This window comes from Suncus etruscus, chromosome 12, assembly GCF_024139225.1.
Source record: "Suncus etruscus isolate mSunEtr1 chromosome 12, mSunEtr1.pri.cur, whole genome shotgun sequence".
NCBI lineage: Eukaryota > Metazoa > Chordata > Mammalia > Eulipotyphla > Soricidae > Suncus > Suncus etruscus.
In genome coordinates, this window is record NC_064859.1 from 58,298,444 (window position 1) to 58,313,051 (window position 14,608).

Sequence of the window (14,608 nt, forward strand, 5' to 3'; positions counted from 1 at the left end):
GTCTGTAGTAGATTGTCCCCACTGTAATACTATAGTATGTTATCAAGGCTAAGGCAATGGTGGTCCCCAGGCTGATGGTCATGAAAGTCAGAGTTGACATCTCTGGGGGCACCAAATCTCCATCAGTGTCATCTTGAGGCTCAAGGTCAAGCTGTGCCCTCACAGTCCCATGTGTGCTAGGTGACCCAAAACACTATCCTGGTCCAATGTGTCTATATTCTGTGCTCTGCGCCATGATCTAAGTCAGCTGAGATTGTCCAATATAAAGCAGAGTGCTTGTTAGATGTTTAGCTGAGGAGTCAGAGCCAGAGCCCAGGGTCAACCTAGAGCCACAGTTCCAGAGAGCAGCTCCTGCTCCCAGAATGCAGATGCAGAGTTCTGCATTCCACCTAGAATAATGGACCCCTGAAGCAGGGACCCCTAACTTAAGAGGTGAGAAGAACATCTCCCACCAAGCAAGAAGAAGCTCATGTGCAAATGTATTTGAGAAAAGTGACTTGAAAGATAGTGGCCTAATAACTGACCTGTGTGTTGCAATTTTGAAAATAAATAGTAACCAGAACCAAAACAAACAAGCAAGAAGAGCATAGCAAAGAAAGCACTGGAGGAAATGTATTGAATTTAACTACTTTCTTTTTATATTAAGCCATTGCCTTGGCACTGGAAGGAGGAAAAAAGTGTTACGTTATTATTGGAAACCCTGCATTCAAGTAATGCAAATCTGTCTTCAAGTTCATTTAACAAAGTGACACTTAAATTACTAAGAAGAATGGAATAAACTCTATGTTATTTGCAGTCTCCCAATACACTGGGATGAAATTGTCCTGGGATCAGCAACTGATTAAGCTGATTATATGCCTCATACATGTAGGATGTAGTTTTCAACCGGCCACAATCAAAATACAATTTACTTCTGTTAGTATAATAATGTAGATGCTATAAAAGGCAACTCGTGGTAAGTGTTTTTCATTTCCATTTCTCCTACTATTAGCAGTGTGTTTTTACAGCCTTGCTCGCTTTTCCCTGACTACAACTCCAGAGTCTTACTGTGGATTATTTAGAACTTCTCTGGGTCCCTGCTAAAGTGGAACCCTGATGGGAAAGGAAGGGCTGAGCTGCTGGGCAGTCACACTGGCCCAACTCTGTCATAAGTGAACTTATGTCCAAGTGAACTTATGACTGAGGAAAGACAGGTCTGCAGGCTTAATTTAGGGTAGATTTAAGCGTAAAGTTTAACTGAGGCAGATTAAAAAAAAATAGCATGACTTTGGATGCTGGAAGAAGTTAAGGCATCAGGGATATGTGGAAAAGGGAAGGTTGAATGGAAATATACCAACAAGATGGACTGGAAGGAATTAACAAACCATTCGCTGTATCTGAGTCTCACAGTAGATTTTAAAGACAACTATAATAGTCAATAGAATGTTGTGCCACAGATTCCTTCAGTGCATATTTATCTGATATATATTATGCTTCCTGCAAGACACCAGAACACAGAAATTAATTTTTAGGAAAAAAAAGTAAAGCTTTTGGTCATACAGGGTATTCTCTTCTAGAACTGAGGAGAATATAAATATGCTGAAATTGTGAGTTATGGTTAGACTTGAAAAGACAAAGAAACCTCTAACTTGGGGAAAAAGAGAAGCCAGGGAAGTAGTCATGACTACTCAGTTCAGACATCAGAGTTCTAGATGCTTGTGCAAGGTCCTGGGTTTGATCGCTTGTAGTCTCCAAAGAAATAAATAAAATAAAATATATCAAAGTATTTCAGATTAAGAAGTAAATGCTGAGACTGGAGCAGTGGCACAAGCGATAAGGCATCTGCCTTGCCTGCTATCACCTACGACAGACCACAGTTCAATCCCCCAGCATCTCATATGGTCCCCCAAGCCAGGAGCAATTTCTGAGTGCATAGCCAGGAGTTACCCCTGAGCATCACCGGGTGTGGCCCAAAAGCCAAAAAAAAAAAAAAAAAGTATATGCTTTATTTTATTTGTTAGTTTAAAATGTTCTAGCGAGTGTAGATGTTGCAGAGGGTTTTTTATATTAGATTAACATTGGGGTGTATTCATAAGACAAGTGTAAAATGTACCCAGAAAATTTTTATTACCTTAGCAGCTAGCAGTAACAATTTCTCCACTACTGAGGTTATGTGGAAGAATGATTATGCCGCCAAAGAGAAGAGTTTCAGGGACATAATTGTAGAGCTTTCTAATTTAATGGCAGTGGCAAAATAAAAACTTAAGTATGAGCTGAAACTAAAGCAGTAAGAATCCCTTTAGCAAGAATCGAATGCTTTCTTCTGGTTGTAATCCAAATGGAATGTCATCTTTCACTAACTGTAAATTGAGATTCTGTCCAAATAGTGGCTAGGGTCCCATCATAAGTGCAGCAAGGATAAAAGCAGAATTGCTCAGATCTGACAACAGAGAAAGACTGTGCCATTATTTTTTTTTATTTAAACACAGTAGTTACGGGGTTGTTCATAATACATTTTTTCACTGATAAAGTTACTCATGATTGAGTTATAGTCATACAATGTACATCAATCTTCACCAGTGTCCATTTCCCACCACCAATGTCCCTAGTTTCCTTCTCACCATTCCCGATGCCCTTTTCCTTCCTACCCTTCCTCCCCTGTTTGATTCTGGAACATTTTGTCTCTCTTTTTCTTTCTTTCTTTCTTTCTTTCTTTCTTTCTTTCTTTCTTTCTTTCTTTCTTTCTTTCTTTCTTTCTTTCTTTCTTTTTCTTTCTTTCTTTCTTTCTTTCTTATTTCTTTCTTTCTTCCTTACTTTCTTCTTTCCTTCCTTACTTTCTTCTTTCCTTCCTTTTTCCTTCCTTTTTTCCTTCTTTCCTTCCTTTCTTCCATCCTTCCTTCTTTCCTTCCATCCTTCCTTTCTTCCTTCCTTCCTTCCTTCCTTCCTTCCTTCCTTCCTTCCTTCCTTCCTTCCTTTCTTCCTTCCTTCCTTTCTCTTTTTTTTCTCTCTATTTTTTGACACTGTAATTTGTACTTCTGTTAGTACATGCAATGCATGTCACTTTATCCCATTTCAGCATCCAGTGATCACTTCCAAAAATTATTTTTCTTAGGAGACCCTATGTGGCAAGCTAAGTGGAAAGATTCCACTCCTAATTCTCATCTCTTTTATCTTTGGATGTCATCCCCACACTCTCTTTTGTTTTCTTTATATCCCACAGATGAGTGAGATTATTCTATATTTATCCTTCTGTCTCTGAATCTTTTCACACAGTATATAATATTATCTTCATGCCCATCCAAGTATAATCAAATTTCATGACTTTATTTTCCTAGTGCCTGCATAGTATTTCTTTGTGTAGATGTACCACAGTTTCTTTAGCTACTAATCTGTTGTCAGGCACCTGGGTTGCTTCCAGATTCTGGCTATTGTAAATAGTGCTGTGATGAACATAGGAGTGCAGAGAATATTTTTGTATTGTGTTTTTGTGTTCCTAGGGTATATCCCTAGGGGTGGTATTGCTGGATCATAAGGAAGCTCAATTTCCAGATTTTTGAGGAATATCTATATTGTTTTCCAGAAAGGTTGGACTAGATGGCATTTCCACCAGCAATGAATGAGAGTTCCTTTCTCACCCACATCCATTCTAGCACTGGTTGTTCTTTGTTATGTGTGTTATTCTCTGTGGTGTGAGATGATAACTTATTGTTGTTTTTATTTGCATCTCCCTGATGATTAGCTATGTAGAATATTTTGCATGCCTTTTGGGCATCTGCATTTCTTCTTTGAGAAAATGTCTGTTCATTTCTTTCCCCCATATTTGGATGGGGTTAGATGTTTTATTTTTTCTTGTTAAGTTCTGCCAGAACCCTATATATTAGATATTAACCCTTTATCAGATGGGAGTTGGGTGAATAGTTTCTCCCATTCCATGAGTAGCCTTTGTATCCTAGTCAGTGTTTCATTTGAAGTACAGAAGCTTCTTGGCTTAATGTAGTCCCATTTATTTATTTCTGCTTCCACTTGCTTGGACAGTGGTGTTTACTCCTTGAAGATGCCTTTAGTCTCAATGTCACTGAGTGTTTTGCCCATGTTTTCTCTATGTATCTATGGTTTTATGAATGTTATAAATGTCTTTAATCCATTTTGATTTGACTTCTTTGCATGGTGTTAAAGAGAGGTCTGAGTTTACTTTTTGCATGTGGTTGGGTTGGTCAGTTGTCCTAGCACTATTTGTTGAAGAGGCGTTCTTTTCTACACTTCATATTTCTTGACCCTTTATCAAAAAAATTATTGGTTTTATCCCTGTGAGTCAGTCTCAGAATACTCAAGTCTGAATATTCAATGATATACTAATTGAGATGAGGGTCTGTGTTTGTCCCAGTACCATACTGTTTTTATTGACTATTGCTTTATAGCAATTTTGAAATGTGATGCCTCTAATCTTTTCCCCAAGAATTGCTTTTGTGGACACTTAGTGTTCCCAATGAATTTTAAGAGTGTATGATCCATTTCTTTGAAATATGTAATGGGTATTCTTAGAGAGATTGCATTAAATCTGAACAATGGTTTGGGAAGTATTGCCATATTAATGATGGTAATCCTCCCAATCCAAGAGCAGAGTATATGTTTCCATTTCCTTGTATTCTCTTTTATTTCTGAAGCAGTATTTTTAGTTTTCTTTGTATAGGTCTTTCACCCCTTTAGTTAAGTTGAACTCCACTGTACTTGATTTCCTGAATGCAATTGTAAATGGGTTTATTTTTCTCTTTTATTATTTTTTTATAATTATCTTTATTTAAACACCGTGATTACAAACATGATCATAGTTGTATGATTACAGTCATGTAAAGAACACCCCCCTTCACCAGTGCAACATTCCCACCACCAATTTCCCAGATCTCCCTCCGCCCCACCCCCTACACCTGTACTCGAGACAGGCTTTCTACTTCCCTCATTCATTCACATTGTTATGATAGTTTTCAGTGTAGTCATCTCTCCAACTGCACTCATCACTCTGTGTGATGAGCTTCATGTCTTGAGCTGCACCTACCAGCCCTCATCTCTCTTGTCTCTGAGATACTGTTAAAAATGTCTTTCATTTTTCTTAAAGCCCATAGATGAGTGAAAACATTCTGCATCTTTCTCTCTCCCTCTGACTTACTTCACTCAGCATAATAGATTCCATGTACATCCATTTATACGAAAATTTCATGACTTTATATCTCCTGATGGCTGCATAGTATTCCATTGTGTATATGTACCACAGTTTCTTTAGCCATTCGTTTATTTGCCCGAAAACAAAAGCCCAAGGCCCTGGTGGATTCACGAATGAATTCTTTCAAACCTTTCAAGAGGAACTACTACCAATCCTGGCCAGGCTCTTTTATGAAATCGAAAAAACAGGAACACTTCCAAATAGCTTTTATGAAGCCAACATCACCTTAATACCAAAACCTGATAGAGATGCTACCAAAAAAAAATTACAGACCAATATCCCTGATGAACACAGATGCAAAGATCCTCAACAAAATCCTGGCGAACAGGATCCAGTGCATCATCAAGAAGATCATTCACTTTGATCAGTAGGTTTCATTCCAGGAATGCAAGGCTGGTTTAACATCCGTAAATCTATCAATATAATACACAACATAAACAACAACAAAAAATAAAAATCACATGATCATATCAATAGACGCAGAAAAAGCATTTGATAAGGTTCAACACCCATTCTTGGTGAAAACTCTCAGCAAGATAGGAATAAAAGGAACCGTTCTTAATATAGTTAAAGCCATCTACCAGAAGCCAGTGGCAAATATTATCCTCAATGGAGATAAACTAAAATCCTTCCCTCTAAATTCTGGTACAAGACAAGGCTGTCCTCTTTCACCATTCCTATTCAACATAGTACTGGAAGTATTTGCTATAGCGATTAGGCAAGAAAAAGATATCAAGGGAATCCAGATAGAAAAGGAAGAAGTCAAGCTCTCTTTTATTATTTGTATACGAAAACACCATAAAGTTTTGTAGCCTGCCACTGTACTATACAAATCTATTACTTTTAACTTTTTGGTAGAATATGTGGTGGGGTTCTGTGTAGTTTTCCTATTGTGACCTTTGTTGTGTGGTACTGTTGTGGTGTAGCTCTTTGACTGGAATAAATGCACAGCGGCAGAGAGAAGTAGACCATCTAAACTCTTGCTGGTCTCCTACACCTAAGCCAATTCAAACTGGGGCTTCCCCCCAACCCCCGCACTCCACCCACAACTGACAGGATGTTGTAGCTGGGGTAATATACCTCAGCTCGATTCAGACTGGTGTTTTTGAAGTCCAAACTCTAGCCACAACCTACAGCCACTCTTCCCAGTCTCACACATGACCATACTTAGAGAATAGAAGTATTTGTCATGGCAATATTTTAAAAGAAATGAAAGTCTTGGGAGCTGGAGTGATATTATAGCTGGTAAGGCTATTCCTCTTGCACATAGTGAGCTGGGTTCAATCCCCGGTGCTCCATAATATTTTCTGAGCATCACAAGGAGTAATTCCTGAGTGCAGAACCAGGAGTAATCCCTGCACACTGCCAGATGTGACCCCAAAAATAATAATAAATAATAAAAAAGAAAATACTTGGAGTTTTTAATGTGACCAACTATAGCAGCAGCATTTTAAGCTTAAATGCTCAAAGAAAAATATAGAAAAAAATAGAACAGTAACTCCAAGACCATCCAGGATCATCTTTATTGAATGATTTTTGTTTGTTGCCTTTTTCTGTTGTTTGTTTTATATAGTTTTCCCCTCTGGATTCTAATCGAGAGCAGGTAAAAAGAAAAAGCAATAATTGTTCCCAGGACATCTAATGGCATGTTGAGTTTGAGGCAAAACTGGTGGCTTCTCAAACTTAAGCCATCATCCCCAAACATGCATCGCCCAAATTCGCAGCTTCCAGGGAGGAGAAATGTTTTTTATAACTTAATTGAGAAAGGCTTGAGTGGTTTATAGAGGCTATTTTATTCTATGTTCATTTATTTTTAAATTTTAATAAGGATTTATGATTTCTAGGAATACTTTCAGAAGTTATCCTCTTATACTATCAAATTTAAAATAGGTACCTCCAGATTATATTTTTGTTTTGTGTAATATAAAAGAATATCCTTCTGCACACCAAAATTCTAGAGTATGAAGGATTTGAGAACTGTTGGGAAAGTAAGTCTTAGCAGTTAAAACCCATGAGATGCATTGATCTAGAATAAAGAAGCTAACTATTCCACGCCAGTTGCTTTCTATTAAAGTTAAAGGAGAACAAGATCAGGAGCCTGAGTAAGCAAAGTGAAGTAAGAGTGTGAGAACTAAATAAATATGTAGAAAATAGAACTATTTAAGGGTGTTGTGCATAAATAAAGTATTGCTCATCAAATCTTTGGTTAATTTAACCATTTTGCTTATTTATTTTTAATATTAATGAAGTTCTATGATTTAGAGTCCTGAAGTTCTGTGATGTACAATCCTGCTAATATTAGTTTTCTGCATGTATCATTCCAAAACCACAGTTTGAACTTTTCTCACCAGTGTTCTCGAGACCTCTCTGCTGCATGTAAACTCAGTGTAGACCAGCTCTTCAGTTCAGTTGTTTTGGCCATTTGAATTTCCCTCACTGTTTCTTTATAGCGTACATAATATAGACCCTTCTGCATATCTCCTACTTCTGACTGATTTCACTCAGCATTATACCCTCTAGTTCCATCCATGCAATAGAGAAAAACTGAAAAACCTAATTTAAGACAAGACTGACCAAAAGACACACCAAATTTTGATATAAAGATGGCATTAAATCCCAGGACAATTCTTTCTCTCAATGTCAATGGACTAAATGCACCAGTTAAGAGACAGAGTGGCTAAATGTATTAAAAAAAAACTCAATCCAACCTTCTGCTGCCTACAAGAAACACACCTGAATAGTCAGAACAAACATCAACTCAAAATAAAAGGCTGGAGAAAAATTATCCAAGCAAACAACACCCATAAAAAAGCTGGAGTGGCCATACTAATATCAGATGATGCAAACTTTATACTCAGGAAAGTTGTAAGGGACAAAGATGGACATTTTGTATTAATCAAGGGGTATGTACAGCAGGAAAAAAATCACTCTAAACATATATGCACCGAATGAGGGGCCAGAAAAATATTTAATACAATTGTTGACAAATCTGAAAAATAATATTAATAACAACACAATAATTGTGGGGACCTCAGCACGGCTTTGTCAACACTGGATAAGTCAACCAGACTGAAACCCAACAAGAATATACTAGACCTGAGAAGAGAAATGAAAGAAAGAGGCCTAGTAGATATATATAGGACACTCCACCCCCAGAAACCTGGATACACATTTTTCTTCAATGTACATGGGACATTCTCCAGGAATATGGCACATAAAACATATAATGCTGGCATATAAAACATACCTCCATAATATCAAGAGGATAGAAATTTTGCAGGCTACCTTTGCTGACCACAAGGCTCTGAAATTATATGTGAATTTCAAAGGGACACAGAAGAAAAATTTTAACACGTGGAAGTTAAACAACCTCATATTGAATAACCAGTGGGTCCGAGATGAAATCAAAGAGGACATCAAACCTTTCCTAGAAACAAATGATAATAAAGACACAAGCTATCAGAACTTATGGGATTCAGCAAAAGCAGTACTGAGAGGAAAATTTATAGCTTTGCAAGCACACATTAGGAAGGAAGAAGGGGCCTACCCGAATAGCTTAATGTTGCAGCTCATAGAATTAGAAAGTGCTCAAAAAATGGACCCCAAAAAATAAGGAGACAGAAGGAAATAACAAAGCTGAGAGCAGAAATCAACAAAGTGGAAACCCAAAAAACAATTAGAAAGATCAACGAAAGCAGAAGTTTGTTCTTTGAAAAAATAAACAAGATTGATAGACCATTAGTAAAATTAACAAAGAAAGAAAGAGAGAAAAACATGATAACTCGTATTAGAAATGAAAAAGGGGAGATCACTACTGATATTGTGGAGATTCACAGGGTAATCAGAAACTACTTTGAGAAACTCTATGCCACTAAAAATGAGAACCTGGAAAAATGGATAAATTCTTGGACTCTTACAACCTCCCATGGTTGAATAAAGAGGATGTAGCATATCTAAACAATTCCATGACTATCGATGAAATTAAAATGGTCATCAAGTGTCTACCCCAAAATAAAAGCCTAGGCCCAGATGGATTCCCTAATGAATTCTTTCAAACTTTCCAAGAGGAACTATTACCAATCCTGGCAAGACTCTTTCATGAAATTGAAAATATGGGAACACTTCCAAATAGCTTTTATGAAGCCAAAATCACCTTGATACCTAAACCAGACAGAGATGCTACGAAAAAAGAAAATTACAGACCAATATCACTGATGAACACAGATGCAAAGATCCTCAACAAAATCCTGGCAAATAGGATTCAATGCCTCATTAGGGAGATCAGCCACTACGATCAAGTAGGGTTCATCCCAGGAATGTAAGGATGGTTTAACATCCGTAAATCTATCAACATAATATGCAACATCAACAACAAGAAAAATAAAAATCACATGATCATATCAATAAATGCAGAGAAAGCATTTGATAAGTCCAACACCCATTCTTGATCAAAACTATCAGCAAGATGGGAATGGAAGGAACCTTTATCAATATAGTTAAGTCCATCTACCACAAGTCAGTGGAAAATATTGTCCTCAATGGAGAAAAACTAAAAGACTTCTCTCTAAATTCTGGCACAACACAGGCTGTCCTCTCCCACCACTCCTATTCAACATAGCATTGGAAGTCCTTGCTATAGCGATCAGGCAAGAAAAAGATATCAAGGAAATCCAGATAGGAAAAGAAGTCAAGCTCTCACTGTTTGCAGATGACATGATACTCTACTTAGAAAACCCTAAAGACTCTACCAAAAAGTTTCTAAAAACAATAGACTCATATAGCAAGGTGACAGGCTACAAAATTAACACACAAAAATCAATGGCCTTTCTATACACCAATAATAATAGGGAAGAAATGGACATTAAAAAAACAACCCCATTCACATTAGTGCCACACAAATTCAAATATCTTGGAGTCAACTTGACTAAAGATGTGAAGGACCTATACAAAGAAAACTATAAAACTCTGTTCCAAGAAATAAGAGAGGACACGTGGAAATGGAAACACATACCCTGTTCATGGATTAGCAGGATTAACATCATTAAAATGGCAATACTTTCCAAAGCATTGTACAAGTTTAATGTGATCCCTCTAAAGATACCCATGACATTCTTCAAAGAAGTGGATCAGGCACTTTTGAAATTCATTTGGGACAATAAACACCCTCGAATAGCCAAAGCAATCATTGGGAAAAAGAATATGAGAGGCATTACTTTCCCCAACTTTAAACTGTATTACAAAGCAATAGTTATCTGAACAGCTTGGTATTGGAATAAAGACTGACCCTCAGGCCAGTGGAATAGACTTGAGTACTCAGAGAATGCTCCCCAGACATACAATCATCTAATCTTTGATAAAGGAGCAAGACGTTCTAAACAGAGCAAAGAAAGCCTCTTCAACAAGTGGTGTTGTTACAACTGGCTAGCCACTTGAAAAAAAGGGAACTTAGACCCCCAGCTAACATCATGTACGAAGGTAAAATCCAAATGGATTAAAGACCTTGATATCAGACCTGAAACCATAACATATATAGAACAACACGTAGGTATAACACTCCATGACATTGAGACTAAAGGCATCTTCAAGGAGGAAACTGCACTCTCGAAGCAAGTGAAAGCAGAGATTAACAGATGGGAATATATTAAGCTGAGAAGCTTCTATACCTCGAAGGAAATACTGCCCAGGATACAAGAGCCACCCACTGAGTGGGAGAAACTATTCACCCAATACCCATCAGATAAGGGGCTAGTATCCAAAATATACAGGGCACTGACAGAACTCTCCAAGAAAAAATCATCTAATCCCATCAAAAAATGGGGAGAAGAAATGGACAGACACTTTGATAAAGAAGAAATACAGATGGCCAAAAGGCACATGAAAAAATGCTCCACATCACTAATCATCAGGGAGATGCAAATTAAAACAACTATGAGGTACCACCTCACACCACAGAGTCTGGCACACATCACAAAGAATGAGAACAAGCAGTGTTGGCGGGGATTCGGTGAGACAGGAACTCTTATCCACTGCTGGTGAAAATGCCAACTAGTTCAACCTTTCTGAAGAGTGATATGGAGATTCCTCCAAAAACTGGAAATCGAGCTCCCATATGATCCAGCTATACCACTCCTAGGAACACAAATATACAATACAAAAGTCCCTTCCTTACACCTATATTTATTGCAGTACTATTTACCATAGCAAGACTCTGGAAACAACCAAGATGCCCTTCAGCAGATGAATGGCTAAAGAAACTGTGGTACATATACACAATGGAATATTATGCAGCCGTCATGAGAGATGAAGTCATGAAGTTTTCCTATACATGGATGTACGTGAAATCTATTATGCTGAGTGAAATAAGTCAGAGAGAAAGAGAAAGACGGAGCATTGTCTCACTCATCTATGGGTTTTAATAAAAATGAAAGACATTTCTCAACAATTTTCAGAGACAAAAGAGAGGAGGGCTGGACGTTAAAGCCAACCTCATGTGCTCGCTTCGGCAGCACATATACTAAAATTGGAACGATACAGAGAAGATTAGCATGGCCCCTGCGCAAGGATGACACGCAAATTCGTGAAGCGTTCCATATTTTTTCTAATGGAGGGAAAAAAAAAAAAAGCCAACCTCATGAACCTCACCACAAAGTGATGAGTTTAGTTAGAGAAATAACTACATTGCAAACTATCCTATCAATGAAAATATATGAGGGAAGTTGAAAGCCTGTCTAGAGTACAGGTAGGGGCAGGTAGGGGAAGCGGGATATTTGGGTCATTGGTGATGGAAATGTTACACTGGTGATAGGGGGAGGGTCATCTGATATGACTGAAACCCAACCACATTTTTGTAACCAAGGTGTTTAATTAAAAAAATATATAAAAATATTTTGTCAATGTGCTTCCTTTACTGACACCATTTTCTACCTATTCCTAAATTCAATTAAAATGTTGAGCCCAGAGTTTTGGCTATTATGATGCTTCACTATTTATTCAAATTTATTTCTTAAGCTAGAGGAGACCCGTGAGACTATGAAAAACACACTGTGCCACTATGACTAAGGTTTTGTTTAAAGCAAAGCAGCATCAGAACAATTCCCTTTTGTCTTAGCTAAACAATCAGGTAGGATTGTTTACCACTAAGAAAGGCAGAATTTCCCTGCTGATGAAAAAAAATGACACAGAGCATAGTCACACAATGTCTGGTGTCACCTGAAATAGGAGGGATGTTCAGAACGTGCTGGTCATGATGATTTACTGAGCAAGGGAAACAAAGAGGCTCAAACCAGCCCATAATCTGAACTGAACCAAGTCGTCTAGCCTTGAATTCCAATGCCTGGGTTGTGACTCCATAGGTGGTAGAGAACTTAATGTGGGAGTCTCCAAAAATAGTGAAGCATGAAGAGGTTTTTGAACATACATTTGCCAAAATTTAATTAAAAATTATATCATGAATCTTAGATGTTCCTGGCAGTTCTCAACTAGGCTGCATTTCTTATGCAAATTGGAGTAGTGAAGAGAAAACTTAAGCTCTGGCCTACCCTCTCGGACCATCCTATTCTTAAGTATAAAGGCAAAGTGGCCAGAATCCCACCACATGTCATATAGGGCACCATAAACTCCTTGGGGTACTAAGAGAAGCTCACATCCTCCTTCCAGTACAATTCATGCACTTTCCCACTATCTACCACTTTGTGATCTGCAATTATAATTAAGGGACCAGAACAGTGGTTTTTAACCTTTCTAATTCTGTGGATTGTTTTCAACTAGTGAAACTATTGAAAACTACTGGTTAGACAGGAAGGAGGAAGTCCTGTGTTTGAGCATGAAATTCCCAGTAGTTTTCAATAGTTTCACTAGTTGAAAACAATCCACAGGATTAGAAAGGTTAAAAACCACTGGTCTGGTCCCTTTATTATAACTGCAGATCCCTGGCCCATTGTGTGGTACAGATACCAGTATGCAGGCATAAGAAGGTTGAAGAACTCCATCAAATATTTTTGTTTTGGTTAGGATATCACACCAGGTAATGCTAGGGGTCTGTCCTCAACACAGGGGTTCTTTCTGATAGTGCTAAGAGGCCCAGGTACTGTAACTCAAACCAGGCCTTCCAAGTACAAAGAATATGCTCTAGCTCCTTGAGTGCTCTTTACAATCTTGACTAAATTATTTTATGTAATTTTTCTCACAGGGAAGATGGGGACATTGAAGAAGTATTGCACTGTAGGATAGAGCAAGAAACAAGACAAAATATAACTACATTTTTATATTACCACCCAAGGAGCTTTTCAAACATTTTACATGGCATTTGCACATTTGTGTATAAACTATGTTTATTTCTCATGAAAGGTTTGAAGAGGGGGGGGGGTTTTGAGAATACTTATGAGTGAATCTTAACTCTCTTGGGTTTTACTTTTTGAAATAAATCTTTTCTGATATCAATAAAATGCAATGGGCTAATATTTATCAGCATGATCAGCACTATAATATGTACCTGTTGGACACTGAATCACTCATGTAAAACATAATAGGAACAGAATGGAAATGCTATCAGGAATTGTGCAATAGTGCAATGGTGCACTAGTACATGGGGTAGGATGATTAACTTTCATACAGTTAACCTGAATTCCAATTCTATATATTCCATATGGTCCTCCAAACACTATTAGGAGAAATTCCTGAGTGCAGAATCAGGAATAACCCCTAATCATCACTGGGTGCTGTCCCAAAACACAAAATTCAAAAAGAGTCTAACTTGGAATATTTTTTTCTACTTAGTAGTTATGCAATCCTGGGTAAATAGGGATTCTACTGCCTACATGACAACATGGTATAGCAACTTATCAATATAAATATCAGTTAAAAATACTGTCATTCAATTTAAACTAACAGACCCATTATAAAGCTCATCCTCTCAACCCCAGATTAATATAGAAGAAATATTTTGCAAAATTTCAGGCACATTAAAGTATCAAGGAATTCTGCTAAAGTTATAAAGAAGCTGGATAGATATCACAGTTGGCCTTACATATGGCCAACCCTGGTTTGATCTCCAGTGTCATATATGAACCCCAAATCCAGCCAGGAGTGATTTCTGAAAATAGAGACAGGATTAAACCCTAGCACCAGTAGGCATGGCCCCAAAAAATAAAGGACACATATATCACTAATTTGATTTAATATGATATCTTGCACAGACACTTTAAAGTAAATAAATATAAGAATGAACATGGGTTGGCAAGTGGACCAGGTTTTGCAAGGTGGAAATATTTTCTTGCAGAAAGAAGTCTTTAATCACTAGCTTCACACTATATAATAGGTCTAATGAATACTATCAATTTGCATGTTGAATTCAGAGTGACACTTTACATTAAATTGTAAATTTCTTCCATAGATTTAAAATACTTTCCCCTC

General features: G+C 37.5%; 1 non-coding gene across 1 annotated transcript; it reads left to right on the forward strand.

The window, feature by feature from the left end:
• Positions 1–11,687: 11,687 nt before the first annotated feature.
• Positions 11,688–11,794, forward strand: LOC126024999 (U6 spliceosomal RNA). Its single transcript, XR_007501053.1, has one exon. It is a non-coding gene; the product is annotated as a U6 spliceosomal RNA (small nuclear RNA).
• The last annotated feature ends 2,814 nt before the right edge of the window (positions 11,795–14,608 follow it).